Raw genomic sequence first — 16,891 nt, 5'->3', positions numbered from 1 at the left:
ATGTTTTTGAGGGTTGGTTGCTTTCTGCATAACGCCGTTATAATATTGTTATTTTTATTGTTCCCGCATTTTAAATTTTGTGCAATGTTTGAATCCTGACAAATTATTTTTATGAGCAAGTGGTTCATTATTGAGTATGGTAGATTATGTTTTGCTATGAATAATCCCAATTGCACTTCAGCATACTTGACCTATAATAATAAAATAGTAATATAATTTGTAGGCTTTAAATCTCATATGAATCCAAAATCCAAAATACTCAAAATAATTCATAGGCGTGCGCAGACATTTGTGGCAGGGTGGGCCAAAGCCAATAATGATTAAGATACTTGAATATTGAAGGAAGAAACAATAAAAATATTTCATACTTTAATTGAGCTACTCGTTATCACCTACTATTGAGGGTATAAAATATATTTTAAATATGTAATAATTCATATAATAAAAACAAATACATTTTTTTTTTTAAATTAAAAAAGAAATATATTAATTGTACAGTTTTAAAATTGAAATAAATACCTGTTTTTAATCTTTAATGATAATATGGTATTATGAAATTTTATAGTATAAATATTGCAGTTCATAACTCCATTCGTCTTTCAATTGGAGTTAAAGTTTTAAATGTTTCAATCACCTCATCGACATTGATATTGTACGCCAATTCTTGCTCGATGAACATTGTCAAAAGTCCGTCCAAACGTTCTTGCTTCATTGTACTGCGGAGCTTTGTTTTAACTATGCTAAGTTTTGAAAATGTTCTTTCGCAAGTACAACTTGTAACTGGAATAGCCATAAATATTTGCAAAGCTTTAAAAAAATTAAAATATATAGTTTCTCTTCCACTATAAGGTTCAGTTAGCCATTTAATCCATTTATCAATATTTATTTGTCCATTATTTAGTATACCATTAGTATGTTTTAGTAGGTCAATTTCGGTTTTTAGAACTTTACTGTCTAGATCAAATGTATCTGTTAATATGTTAATATCATCACTACTAATTTGAAGGGTTAATAACATACCAACACTTTTTATTATATCAATTGTTTCTTGATTAAACCTGATATTTAAAGCAGAAATCATATTGTCTAATGTACTGTAATAGACTTTTCTCATTTCTTGTTCTTTAGTAAAGTAATGTTGTGTGTGACTTGAGCAATCTATCTTTGTGGAAATTTTTCTTTGTCTTTTGACAGGTATATCAATGTTTTGATCATCACAAAATCTAACAGAATTTTTGTAAATAATATCAAAATTTGAAACATTGTTTCTCATTGAATTTAACGAATTTTTTAATTCTTCAACAAGTTGCATTGCAGTCAATAAATTTATAGTAGATGATTGTAAACATGTACTGGTTTTTAATACTAAACAAAGAATTGGATCTAGTAATTCCAAGGCAAATATAAAATCAAAACTTTTCATATGCGATAAGATACCTAAACCCTTGGCTCTTACATCTGCTTGATTAGTCGAGTCAGTAATCTCATCATTTGCAATTAAAAGAGAAGAGTAGTTAGCCTTTATGGCACTAACCGCTTCAGAACGGCATGCCCATCTGGTAGTTGAAATGGACTTCAAAGTTTTAAGCTTTACATTTGTAGTGTTAACTATTTTTTCAAAAACTGCATGATGCATACAACTATCCTCAACAAAAGTGTATATCAACTGTATGTATCCAAAAAAGTCAAATGCAACTCTATTATCCTTTCCAATGGAGTTAACCAGAACTAAATTTAGGCAATGTACAAAATATAGTCTTGAATTTTTTTCCTTAAATTTTGTCTGTACACCTGCAGTACTGCCGGACATGGTTGAAGCTCCATCAAAGCAAACTGAAACCAAATTTTCCCACTGTATGTTATACTCACAAATAATATCGCTCAATACATCAAATATACTTTGAGCGTTTACTTGAGTCATTCGTTTCATACAAATGAACTGTTCGTATGGACATTTTTTTTGTGAATCATAATATCGTATAACAATTGATAACTGCTCGTGGTGGCCCAAGTCACTCGTTTCATCAGCTATCAACGATACTTTTTTATTTGGTATTGTATTTTTAAATTGTCTTTTAATAACTTGATTAATAGATTCAATAAGGTCATTTTGAATTCGATTACTTGTATAAAGAGAATTTTGAGGTCCGGATACAAAATGCTTTTCAATAAGTGGGTCATACTTGCGCAATAGCCTGACAACATCCAAAAATAGTCCTTTATGTACATCATTAGTTTTTTTAGTGTGCCCACGAAATGGTTTACCACCAATTCCCAAACAGAGTATTATATTATAATTATCTGTAATATTTATTATAAATTATACTCTATTGACTATTCAGATTTCAGAATAAGATTCATTCGAAATAATAATGTATTATTTTGAAAAGAGTATAGGTACCTATATGAAATATAAAATTCATTTTCAAACATACTTCATTTTCCAATTTGCTTTTCTGTGTGAACATTTGACCTATATTCTGGTTCTTAGCCTTTCCTACATTTTTTATATGTTTTTTTCCATTGGCATGCTTTCCGATCTCTGATTTACCAGCTACTCCATCTACTAAGCATGCTTTACAGTGATAAAAGGTGTTCCCTGAAAAAAAAAGATCAATAATTAAAATAATAATATCATTATTTTGCTACATTATATTAATTACTAAATATATTATTTAAATATTACCTTTTTTACTTGATGGTAAGCCATCATTTGAATACGGTAACTGATTCCCACTCAACACAATATTTCTGTTTATACATTAATTTAGTTTTTTTAGGTGGTGTTTGAGAATTATCGTCTTCTGAGCCCGACATAACGATTACTAATTTATAATGACTTAACAAGAATAAACAACTATCAATTAACTAAACAACAAACTAGCAACAAATAATAGTAAACTAAAAACAAGTCAAATTGTCAAAACTAATTTTTACATTTTTGAATTTAATTAATTAATTAAACATTTAAACCTAACCTTAATTATTAGGGTTTTGATTTTTGAATATAAACTATTGAACCATGGTAACAGTTAATAGGTATATTTCAATAAATTATTTCAATAGTTATATTTAGATTTATATAAATTAATGAAATATTCAAATATAATCGATATGATTTACCCTGATAAGACAAAATATAGAAATACCGGTATTTTGTGATTTCATACTGATTACTGATACTGGTTACGGGCATAGATAATAAAGAAATGGATGGGCCATGCTATTGTTCTCATCTGTGACGGAAGAGAACTTTACCAATATGGTTACAAAATGTAGCACAGGCATAGAGTAAGATAGAGGAGCCGTTCCACGTTTTGGTTAATGCATAAAGTGACGGATTTTAGCAGTGTAGCCTTTTTGGTAATATGAAATGATTTATTACACATAATATATTACGCACGATAAAAATAATAACTATATTACACGATTAAAAATTTTAAAAATTAAAATTAATGTTTCATTAATTAAACTCATAATGAAATTACGACATATTAAAAAAATACAAAATATAAATTATTATAAAAATTGTTTTTCATTGGCCTCTAAAAAGTATTAACTTCTTATACCAAGTCCTTAAAGATGGATTTTCATTACGAGCTCTTAAGCTATGATTGATTTTAAGTTTTACATAATATGTATATGATATGGATTTAATTAATAGTGTAAGATGATCCGAGAAAGGACTATTACTTTCAGCACTATGAAACTCTAATGATTTAAATATTTTTCGCTGGGATAAAACATAATTGAGAATTTTGGATTGGATTGCTATAGTATTAATTGCTCTAGTTTCAAAGTTATACATCTTTAAAAGCTTTTCAGTCTCGAAACAAATTTCAAGCACATCATCACTAGGGTACATTAGACCTCCTTTTTCACCACCTCTATTTTTCATGGTTATTAGTGAATTTAAAAACATACCTTTATCAATAGCACATAAAGATCGTATGCAAATCTAAATCTGAAATGGACGTCTTCCTGGCGGTATTGGATGCAGCATTCCGGGCCTCTTACCGGAAGGGTGCTTATGTGTGAGACAGTCGATGCACATAGCGATGTGTTGGCGTACGTAACGGCGAAGACACGAAAACCAGTAGTCGGCGGTGATCCGTGACACGGTTCTATCGACGGTGAAATGACCTCCGTGATAATGAGCTTCGATAACGACACCTTTTCTCATTGATTTCGGAATCACCAGCCGCGCGCGTCCCTTATAACTAACCAAGTTAAATAACAATCACAATTAATAATTAAATTCAAAACTTTGAGTTGTTCATTTGATTTGCCTACTTGTTAACCGTGTTCCACAACTGGATCACAACAAACTCGTTCTTCCTTGGTCATAGCGACGCTCGTCTCGTCGTTGACCGCTCGAGATAAAGCGTCGACGTGGGCCATGCGCGTTCCCGGACGATATCTTATTTCAAAATCGTACTCGTGGAACACCTCGTATCAGCGGGCTATTTGCGGCTTAACCGTCTTATGTAGGTTCAGGTAGACCAATGCCTGACAGTCAGTGAACACAACGAATTTGACACCCAGTAGAAACTGACGTAGACTGGTGAGGGTCCAAATTATCGCGTATAATTCTAGGCGGGACGAGTGATACTTCGACTCGACCGAAGTCGTCCTATTACCCACCGCGTATACCATATTGTTAACTATAGGCGCACAGACTAACACGAATTAGTGATAAACGGGCCCACATGGTCCAGATGCACCGTGTCAAAAGGCCTCTTGCCTACAGCAATCGGATGCAACAAACCTGGCTGTTTTCCCCTAGGTCTCTTCACTAACAGACACTCCATACACATTCTGACATGGAACTTCACATACCTCCGCATCCGCACGAATCAAAAATCTTGCAGAATGTTTGCGACAGTACGATCCACGGCTGGATGTCCTTTCAGGTCGTGCGCGGCGACCACTAAACTCTTCCGCATCGACCTCGGCATCACAAATAGTAGCTTGTCTTTTAACTTCCGGTACAACAACCCACTTTCTAGCATAAAGTTCTTGTCTCTGGGACCAGAATCATCCGAATCATTCCTTAGGCCTCGAATCAGCTCAGATAGTTCTTCATCAGCAGTTTGGCACATCCGGACTTTATCTTCTGTAGTGAGCACAACACACACGTCCCACCTGTCCTTCAACTCAGAGTCAACCGGAATCACTTCCCCCACAGCCGGGTCAACCGGTGCCCTGGACAGAGCGTCGACGTGACTCATCCGGGTTCCAGGCCGATATTTGACCGAAAAGTCAAATTCTTGGAGTATGTCGTGCCAACGTGCCACTTGAGCATTTGTGCCCTTGAACGAGTTTAGATAGACCAAGGCCTGACAGTCCGTATAAACTACAAAATGCATTCCTAACACGAACTGTCGTAACTTGTTAGCTGCCCAAACTATACACATCAACTCCAGTTTGCTAGAATGGTATTTTGACTCCGCCTCACTTGTCCTTTTACTTACACAATATATCAGTTGCAAGGGTTCGCCAGTTCCCCTGGACTGCAGCAACATGGCACCGAGCCCAACCGAACTCGCGTCGGTATGCAATTCAGTGACACCGGCCGTCTGGTCGAATATTCCGAGTATCGGCGGCCGTGTCAATACGTCCCTTAACCTTTGGAACGCGTTAACCTGTTCTTCTCGCCACGAAAAGTCCACGTTCTTCCTTGTCAGCCGTGTAAGCGGTTCCGCTATGATAGCATAACCTTCCACGAATCTTCGGAAGAACCCGGTAAGTCCCAAGAAACATTTCAGCGACAACACATCCACCGGAGTAGGGAAATCCGAAATTGCTCGCGTCTTCAACTCACCTGGTTGTATTCGACCACTGCCAATTACAAATCCCAAAAATTCGATCTTCCTCGCGCCGAAAACGCACTTCGACGGTTTAAGCGTCAGGCACGCGTCCCTCAAACGATCAAACACCATACGCAATTTATGCAACATGTCCGACCAATCGTCGGCGTCTACGACCATAACGTCCAGATAGTTCCGAACGGTCTTACCATGTAATGGCCCCAACACATGGCGCATTAAGCGAGTGAACTCGGCAACAGCTCCCGATAGTCCAAACGGCATACGGACAAATTGTCCGGTAGTATCTTCCGTTATGAACGCTGTTTTCGCAGACGCGTCTTCTGTCATCGGTATCTGTAGATAACCACTTGCTAGATCGAGTTGAGCAAATAGTTTGCTCTTTCCTAACGACTGCAGTTGCTCGTTCATGTCAGGTAACGGAAAGTGCTGACGTAGCGTTTGTTTGTTTAAGCGCCTGTAATCAACGCAAAGTCTATGTTTTCCGGTACCTTGTTCACAAGAATTACGGGACTGGAGTAGGGAGACCTCGTCTTTGTCACTAACCCACACCGCTTCCAGTCACTAACGATCTTGTCTATCTCAGCCCTATCGGTTGCGGTCGTCTTGTACGGTCTGCATACTACTGGCTTGCTCCCAGGCACTTCTACAATATCCATCTTGACCAACGAAGTACACCCGAGTTCTTCCAACCCAGCAGCAAAACAATCCCGATATTCGTCCACTAACTCTTGCAACTTCGCCCTTTCATCGGCCTTTGCGTCTTCATCCACATATTTGAACTCGTCCAGACTTAGTGTCGCACGCACAACTTCGGTCTCTGCACTGACCACATGCAGACAGTCAAACTCACTGTCAAGCGTCATGACTGTAGTGTCCGACAGTTTGTTCACGACATTCGCCTCTGTGAGTACCAGCTGTCCTCCAGCCTTATGGTATGCTACCGCGGGCGAGTCCAACCAATTCCTTCCCACGATAATGTCCGGCCTTTGTACGTCATCCGGCACAACCAGAGCCACTACAGATCCGGCGTTGACACCATCAACGACGATCTCGGTTAGTGCTTCACCGACAGTCTCGAGTGCTGGTACCACGGTACTTCCTACACCGTATAGCGGTTTTGCCGACGGATGAACGTTCAGTCCACATTTGATTGCGACTGTCGATTTAAGCAACGTAAAATGACTCCCGGTATCCAACAGTACAATGAATTCGTGCCCGTTCACGACTCCAATCTTTTGATACGGGTGGTGCCCTTCGACACTGTTTTGTTCAACGACAGCGTTAGCTTGTTGTAAGTTCGGGCAGTTGTTTCTCATATGCCCAACGACACCACAGTTGTAACACGTCATTGGTTTACGCCTCGTAGGGCAATCACGAGAAAGATGACCAACCTTGTGGCAGTTGAAACAGCTGCCACGTTCGATGTAATCACTCGTTTTATCTTGCTGTCCGGAAGTCTCAAAATTCGTTTTCTGTTCGATAGGTACTGCACGCCTCCATGTCTTCTTATCACTTTGAGTATCGCTCGAGGACTGGTTCCGCGGGCCTGTATTATACTTGATCGTGTCTTTCGCCTTAGTCGGGCGTTCCGCCTTTGCACTGGATCTTCGCAGTGAATCCATCCTCTCCCAGTCCAGAATGTCTGCCAAAAGGTCATTTTCGTCCATATGCACCTTGCCTAGTGCATACATCGCCAGGTCACGGGAATATAATCCTTGAATAACATGATCGCGCACTTCATCGTACGGCAACGAGAGATCTCGACAAAGTCTTACTTTCGACTGGAAATAATCCATCAAATGCTCGTCCTTCGCTTGGTACCGTCTGCGTAAGGCTTCCCACCTATCCGACATGCGCACGGCACGAATGAACGTCGCATGGAATTGTGTTTTGAAATCTTGCCAGTCTCCGAACGTACGACCTACAAACCAATCTTTTGCCGCACCTTGAACGTTCGCGCGCACGAACTGGAGCCGATACGCAAAAGGCCAACAATTCAGGTTCGCGACGCCCTCGACCGATGTCAGCCAATCGGCTGCAACATGAGTCGTTTCCCGACCACTAAACACACCGACGGTTTTATCTAGGTCCGGTAACACACGAAAGTCTAAAGCGGGTCGACGCGAGCTCGTTTCCGATAATGATCTGTCATCAGATACACTCATATCGATAATCTTAGCGTTCACGTCACTCGTCACAGTCGCTTCAGTGACTCGTTTCCGTAATTCTTCAACGAGAGCAACAAGCTCATTGTATGTCGGCGCCTTTGGAATTTGCGACGCTTGATCATCCATGACGAGCAACGACACTATCAATGACAACAACAATAACAACACCGGCCGCGGTCGTAACGATACCGTCTGGTGATAACGGTAACCGTAATGGTACACACGGGTGCCAACCGTTACAATTCTAACCTAACTTAACGCGACGAATACGACGTACAACGAACGGCGAATAAGCACGTGAACAACGATCATCGACTTAACAATTCCGAATTTTGACACAACACTCGCACTACGTTCTTCAATCCGAATCCCACTTCTGAAATAATGTTAACTATAGGCGCACAGACTAACACGAATTAATTAACAGAACAACTTTATTAACATCAATCTTATTAGTTATCACACTCTGACGGCCGCTCCGGCGCATACGGTCGACAACCAACAACTAACTACAATACACTAATACACAATACTCATTGTGCACCCTAGCGGCTTGGATGTTATCAATATGTAACGACGTCGCGGTGTCACCTTGTAATAATATGCCCGACAGCGCGCGGCTGCTGGCATCCTTGTGTACTTGAAAGACTGCGGCGTTAGGATTGAACATGCTAACCACGGGCTCATTACACAGCGCTTCCCGAAGCGTGGTAAAAGCTTCCTCCCGTTCCCGTGACCAGTCAAAAGACACGTCCTTGCCGGTCAACTGCGCGAGCGGTGCCGCGATTTCGGCGTACCGCACAATGAACCTCCTGAAGTAGCCGGCTAGACCCAAAAACCGTCGGACTTCGTGAGCGTCGGTTGGACGTGGAAACTTGGAGATCGCATTTTGAGGGGTCGTGTTTGTTCTTTATTCAGTTAATATAATTTTGTATGTACTAAAGGATCGTTGAACGTCCACGGAAGTAATAGGCGCAAATTTCATACAAAAACTTATCATTGGTGTAAAATTTGGGGGTAGGACACTTCCTTCTTTTCCGGATAAGACATCTGATATCTGCTTCAAGTTGGGGATTAGTATTGTCAATGTTTTCATTTATGATACCATGACTTACCCATGAACTTACAATACATACATTGTTTTAAAATATATACTATAATATATCTATATACTGAACTTATATTACTTCACTATTAACTTAATGCCCAGTGATATACCTAATATGCCACTGTTTATTTTATAAAAAAAATTGTTCGCTGACTCCGATATAAATATAATGTTACTAAAACTTAATATTGTATAACATGCAAATCAACACTGTTACTTAAATTATTTATTAGATTTATTATGAAAAAAAATATGTTTATCTTTATATAAAAATGTAATGTATTCCTATACTCTATAGCAATAATAATTATTTGTAAACTAGATAACCCTGGGCCTCCTACGAGTTTTTCTCAGCGAAGCCCAGTAAAATCTTTTAATATTAATTTAAATAAAAAAATAAGTATTGTTTGTACTTGAACTGTGTTATTTTATGTACCATTATCTATATTATTTTTACTTCTGTTTTATCATAATATTAGGTTATTTTCTTTTTATTGTATCATAATTCTAAAAATTAAAAATTAAAAAATATATTGTAAACCGGAGAAGTTGTGATAAGTGATAATATTGTAATACTGATAAGCAGTTTTTAGATTTTGCCAGTTGTTCTTTATGTATTAATGCATTAACATGTAATTCTTATAATATTATGTATCTATTTCATATTAATGTAGTAATCAATTGTAAGTTGTGATTTAAATAATTAATAAAATGTTACCTATGCATTTTTACGCTTCCTATTTTTTTTTCATTGTGTATTAAAATATAATTAAACCACTTCTGTCTTTTATAAATTCAAATCTAAAGATTAAATAGTTGCTTTGGGGATTTTTTTTCCAATTGCCACAATTGTTTTAACTTAATAAGTAATAGGTAACACTTATAAAGTGATAACTAACCGTTTTTTTCAATATAACTAATGGCAACCAGTAATAGACAAATATTTCGGTTATGATATGAATACCATCAATAGCCGGAAAATAAATTATAATTATTTTAGTTTTCCCATCTGGTGACGAATATTCCTAATGGCTATTATAATTGCCCATGTGATTAGCAGAGATCACCTAAATTGTATTGTCACATCGCCCTTAGGCTTTACTGATTTCCATTCGTCAACGAGAGTCTGTTCTCTGTTATGGACTGTATAATAATACAACATATAACCAGAGACGCCCATTGGGGGGGGGGGGGGGGAGTTAGGGCACTTGCCCCCCCCCTGGAGAAAAAATAATATGAATGGGTTGTGTGTGATGAGCCTTCGTCGTGATAGAGTGACCATAAACAAAGATACTTTCATTTAGGATTTCATTACTATGTTTGGAATATAACGAAGAAATTTGCAGTTCTGATTTACCGATTCGAAATAATATATTAGATTAGATTATTTGATTTTCTATTTTTTTTCTTTACTAATTGAAATGTTTTTTAATCAACCCTATCTATATATATGTATATATATATATACAAATATAACATGCATATTTACATTTACATGTGAAAATAACATTAAATCTTTACTATCTTACATTTGAGATTTTTTTTATTTTGACCCACTTTAAAATTTTACCTTTGGGCGCACGTGCATATACCTAACTACTTTATATTTCTGAGCTGTTATAATTGTGTAACATCTGAAACTAACATTAACCATACCCCTATGGCCCTATTATACGCTTGAGTAGAGAATAATATTTGAATTATGGCTCCGGTCGGAGCGTACCTATTATATTTTCAACAGTTATCAATAACTATATTTAATTGAAAAATTGAAAAAGTGCTCTGACCGATGCAAAGCATTACTGTTTATGTATTCTAAGCTCAAGCATCTTAACATGTTTTAATCGGACCTCTAGAAATACTTAAATATTATTGTTGTCAGGCGTATTGAGTGTAGCTTATAGTATAATAAAGTTGTTTCGCGTCTATAAATTGATTTCGAACATCTTGATCCGATGATTGATTAATAACATAATGTGTTTATGCGGGTGATTGATGTAGACACATACCTACTAAGGATCATTTACATTCCACGCACAAACCCGAACCGTAATGATGACCACGATGAATGAATAAAGGTTGCCTAAACACAATTCTTTAAAAATGACACGTTTGCAGGGGATCAAACACTCGTAAGCGTTACTATTGTAGGTAAGTACTCCCACTAATTAAAGTTTTGAGGTACTCGACGGGGATATGTGTTTTTAATTAGTCTTTTGAAACCAAAAACTATAAACATTAGTCCTCAGCAGTGTTGCCAAGTTGGTTTTTTTATAACTAAATCTGGTTTTTTCTTGCTGCATCTACTTGAATCTAGTTGATATTCATTTTTCTGGTTTTTTTAGATTCTGAACGAAGTGATGAATGTATTGATTTTACAATGATGTGTGTTTTTTTTTATGTTTGTTTTTGTGTCTGTGTACAGCATAAATAGTCGAAATAATGCTTCAATTTCAAACTTTGGGGGTGGTTTCCGATGTAAAAGTGAATATCCTTGGTGCATTATAGAGGTCAAAAGTAAACATTTTCCAACAGTTTTCAAAAAAATCGAGAAAAACAAAAAAAAAATGACAGAAAAACGGGAATTTTTACGCAAAACCAGTTATCGACCACATCGATATTTTTATATGGTTGTAATTAAAAAACTAATCACTGTAAATACTTGAAGTTTTCACCAAATGTTAATGTTAGTTATATATATATACAGTTTAATTTTCAAAAATTTCAACTTTTTTTGAGTTATTTATAGACCACTGAAATTTTCGATTTTTTTGAGAATTTTTTTTTGAAGTGTCGGTAAAAAAATGTTGGACTACCAAAAAAAGATGAAAATTTAATACAAGGTTCCTTATGAGTTGTTCTAATTGTAGCTAAAAAAAATTAAAAATCGTAAGTCACAATTTTTTTTATAAGCGTTTATAGTTCAAAATTTTACGAAATCTGTCGAAAACGTGAAAATTTGCAAGTAATTTTGAAGTTGAAAAATCATAACATTTTTTGTGTTTATAACTAAGGATTAAAAATACAATACTAAGTTTTCCATAAGTTTTTCTTCAAATAGCAATAGAGAAAACTCGAAGCATGATTATAGGAAAAATTTTAAGTGCGTTTGAATTTTAAATTTTTTCGAAATAGCGTAACGATAACGATTTAAAATATTTGTTATTATTCAAAAAGTATAAATCGTAGACACATGAAAATTTTACCAGTTATTCAGATTGGCATTTTTTTTACATTATTTAATTTTCAAAATATTTTGACTTTTTTTGAGATATTTATAGACCTTTTGAAGTGTCGATAAAATTTTTTTGGCCCAATCAAAATACTTGAAAATTTAATACGAAGTTCCTTATAAGTTATTCTTATAGTGATTAAAAAATTATAAAAATACATGGGAAAAATTTTTTTATTAGCATTTGAAGTTCAAATAACGACTTAATACGTAAAAATTACGGCAATGTTCAAATTATCTTAGATAAAAATTCATAAAAGTTTTTCGTTTTAAATCTAAGATTTGAAAATTTAATACAAGGCTACTAACATATTTTTACAATAGCAGTTGCAAAATAAAAGAAATACATAGTCACAATTTTTTTTTTACAAGCATTTAAATTTAAATTTTGACATCATACGTAAAAATCACGAAAATTCGCAAATTATTTTAAGCTAGAAATTCATAAAAAATTTTCTTTTTAAATCTAAGGTTTGAACATTTTTAATAATCTATAATATACCCTAGACAGATAAACCATCTCCGTTCAGAATCGTTTTTCGTATACAATGATACCTATCATTGCATTCAAATATAACCTACCCTAGTCAGAGGTCCACCCCACCCTCTAATGTACAGCTGAGTGATACCCACTTACCCGCTTTTTTTTCATTTCTTTTTCTCCCTTTTTTTGGAATATCGCCTTATAACGATATACTATATTATTATAGCACGTCGGCAACTATTAGTATAATATCCTAACCCGTGTGTTCGAAACTGGTTTTGATTTGAACAATAAAAATAAGTACCTGGATCTATTGTATCCATTGTAGGTGAACTAATTAAGATAAAGAGTATAAGACTAGAGAATATGTAGTATTCTAAAGCTATTAAATATGTTACCATATTACAGAATATAACTCTAATAGTGCTATAGTAGTAGCTGCATGTAAAATATAAGAATATAAAAATATAAATAATAGCTGGAAAACTGGTATTTTATATTTTCCAAACAAATTGACAAGAAAAATTATTTCTTGAATTGCAGTTTAGTACTCGGCAAATCATTGAGTTCCCATATTGTTTTTTTGGTTTTCTTTTGGTTTTGTTTTGAATTGTAATTCGTACTTCGGTTTCACTTCACTTGCTTGACACGGCAGTATCCGAGTATATTAAGGTGAATAATGGGAAAGCTAACATATAGTATATACACAAAAGTTCCCTCAAGTGTGGAAGACGGACAACTTATTTATGGACTGGCTGCAAGAAATTAAGGATGATTCTGAACAAGCTTACTGTAAGGTATGTTGTAGTATCCGTGCAAAAAAGGCTAGAATTCCTTCCCCAGGGAAAGGTTATTATGATATTATTCCATGGATCTGGGCTTGCGAATATCAATTATACGAGATATATATAATATATATATGAAATATATTTAGCACTCTATACCAGGTAGACAAACCATATGTATAAAATGTAACTAAACACACGATACAATTTTACTATTACCTATATTATAAACATATTTTTATATATTTATAATTTATATAAATATTGTATTCAAATTATAGGTACATGTAATATTTGAACTTTATTTTTGTTGCTTTAATTTTTACAATATATTCATAAATGATAGTTTTCTACTTTTTCTAGACTTTTAATGTTAATTTATTTATTTCGTTATACCTAGGTTAACCTTCCACTTTCTAACATGATCATGAATCATGATTAAAATCCAACGACCCGGCAGGGTCGCACTAAGTATAAAAAAAAAACGCCTTAAAATGAACGCATCGGCAATCACAACGCGCGACAACTGCCGGGTATAATTACAGGAAGCATCTGAAATCACGATAAAAAATAGTTGACAATGCATACCTAATTTCTTGTACAATCATTTAGTTTGACAATGCACCAATCTTATTGGAAATGTTCCGTAGAAGTGCATGCTGCACTTTTTAATCCGATCTGAACATTATAAATGGAGTTATAGCCAAATATATTATGGATTTTTATGGCAAAAAAATAAAATGTTATTCGATAATATTCCCTGCGGCCCGCATGAAGTTCCCCGCCCTCTGAGGAGATACACACACACACTTACCGTACCCGCGTGCTTTGTCACAGCGCTTGCGGTGGCGGTGTTTTCAGTTAATACGTAACGGCTCGCGTATATTATCATTTATCAATATTGTTCTTTCTTGCGTCGACCGTCGTCCTTCTTGCACAATTATTGGGTAAGGTGTAATGATACTCAAATAAAGTATGAACGGTGGCCCCGGGGGGGGGGGGGGGGGAAGATATTTACATTATATTAATGGAAAAAAATAATTAAAAACTTAAATGTTTGATATTATATAATAATACATAATATATGACATTATAATATTTAATAATAATGATTACAACAACAACAATAATAATAATAATAATAACATAAAAAAAATTAGTGATATCCCAACTAAAACACTACGCCAAACTCCGTGTAAAAAAACGCTCAGTATAAAAAAAATCCACCTCAAAAAGTTGTGATATCATTTTATAGCTATGTATTTAAACTATATAGGAATAGATATATTATTATAATTTATGTTAAAATTCATTGCTTATAAATTGAACTTAGCTGGTGACTTTAAAATTATAACATTTAATTAGTAATTTATAACAATTAATTTATGTAACACTCAATTAGTATCACTCATTTTCAAAGATAACATGTATACTCAATACGAAATGAATTCTCATGAGTTTTAAATAAAGTCACCAGCTAAGTTCAATTTATAAGCAATGCATTTTAACATAAATTATAATAATATATCTATTCCTATATAGTTTAAATACATAGCTATAAAATGATATCACAACTTTTTGAGGTGGATTTTTTTTATACTGAGCGTTTTTTTACACGGAGTTTGGCGTAGTGTTTTTGTTGGGATATATTATTCAATAGCAATATTTATCTGCAGATATTATGTAGCTAAATTGCCTAGCTAGGACGCCGTTTGATCGTAATATTTAATTCTATTGAAATTGTAGGTAAAATGGTAAAAAATATCAATCTAACGGAAATACCAAAATAAATGTATGAAAAGATACAACAGTAGTTAAGTTGTAGTTTGTCAATTATAGTAATCGTTCACTTAGTATGCCTGAGTTATATCTTACCATGTGCTAACTAGACTTTGGGACTTATATATTAAGGTCTCTAAAAACAATACACATTTAGAACTGTGCACCAACTATCCATTAAAAATATCAATTACTTTTTCATTAAAACAAAATAACGTCACGGTGACAAGACATACAAAACCGTAGGTATTCCGTGAAAATTATGCAATATTGCAATATATGTCACAATATAGAAATTATAGTTTTTTTAATACGTTATACGTTAAACATAATATGCAATAAAAACAACTAAATATGCAACAAAAAAAAAAGGATATTTTTTATTCACTTACAATTGATTATAAAACGCATTCAACGCTTGTTCGTTGATAATCGGCGATTAATAATCACAGTAGAAATCGATAACAAAATCAGCAGATAACTTAAATTAGAATCAAGAACCTAATACGAAATTATCTTAATATTATACCAAAAGACAAACATTATCACTATAATTGTACGGCGTTGCATCAGCGTAATTGGTTTATTTACTTAATCTATGCGTTTACAATTTATTTGAGTTCGATTGAAAAAAATTTTAAATCACATTTACTAAAATATAATTTCATAAAATATGACAGATTTTGATCAAAAACATAAAAATCCAAAAAATCACTAAAAATTAAAAAATCGCAAAATAAAATGTTTAATTTAAATTCTCTGTATCATGAAACACATTTTTAGCTCACTCTGTTATTTTTTAAACATCTCATAACAAATTTGTAAATGCTATAAAACCCCAACCTTGGCTGTTACACTAGTAGTTTCATTGTTAAATACGTACTAATTTTTTATTCAGTGTTTCATAACCAGTACTCAATGCTAGTTCAAAAAAGATGTTTAACATTTATGTATTTTATAAATTATGAAGAATGTGTTGCATATTTTTATATATTATGCATTGCATATAATCAATATATTATATATAAACATATGTAAAATTTAGAATTATTATTGGTTTGACTAAATAATTAAAAATTATTTTAGTTTAGTATGCTCTGTCACTGTTTTTCAGCCAGTTCAGTAGTCTTATATATCGTTTTTATATATATATATTTTTTTATAGATCATATGCCTGATAATTTTGGCCATTAGCTGTTTGCAGGAGGGAACGGTTGGTTAAGACCCTAGTGATTACCCATCCAGGATTTAGCAACACCAACCAATATGTACACTTAAGAGCGTTTCCACAGTTAAGCGTACGACCGATGCCACACTAAGCCACTTTTCACACATATATTTCTCGCTTAAGTCTTACATAATATACATTTTGTATTATAACCTATTTTCATTGATTAAACACATTCTTTGTACTTTATATTTTTAAACTTATAAAACCTATATTCTCACAGTGGATTAAAAGCTTATTCCTACAATTGGATCGTTAACATCAAGATTATAATAT

The 16,891-nt window shown here is 34.2% G+C and overlaps 1 long non-coding RNA gene across 1 annotated transcript in view; it reads left to right on the top strand.

Moving 5' to 3' along the window:
* The window catches only part of LOC149058002 (uncharacterized), a 79,378-nt gene extending 62,574 nt beyond the window's left edge, over nucleotides 1-16,804 (top strand). Inside the window, exon 2 of the long non-coding RNA XR_016190071.1 lies at nucleotides 16,553-16,804. This is a non-coding gene — a long non-coding RNA (uncharacterized LOC149058002). The remainder of the gene's footprint in view (nucleotides 1-16,552) is intronic.
* The last annotated feature ends 87 nt before the right edge of the window (nucleotides 16,805-16,891 follow it).

The sequence above is a fragment of the Diuraphis noxia genome, unplaced genomic scaffold (assembly GCF_037042655.1).
Source record: "Diuraphis noxia isolate RWA-SAM2 unplaced genomic scaffold, SU_Dnox_SAM2 contig0002, whole genome shotgun sequence".
Classification (NCBI taxonomy): Eukaryota; Metazoa; Arthropoda; class Insecta; order Hemiptera; family Aphididae; genus Diuraphis; species Diuraphis noxia.
The sequence above is the reverse complement of the archived record's forward strand: the minus strand, read 5'-3'. Positions and strand labels throughout refer to the sequence as shown.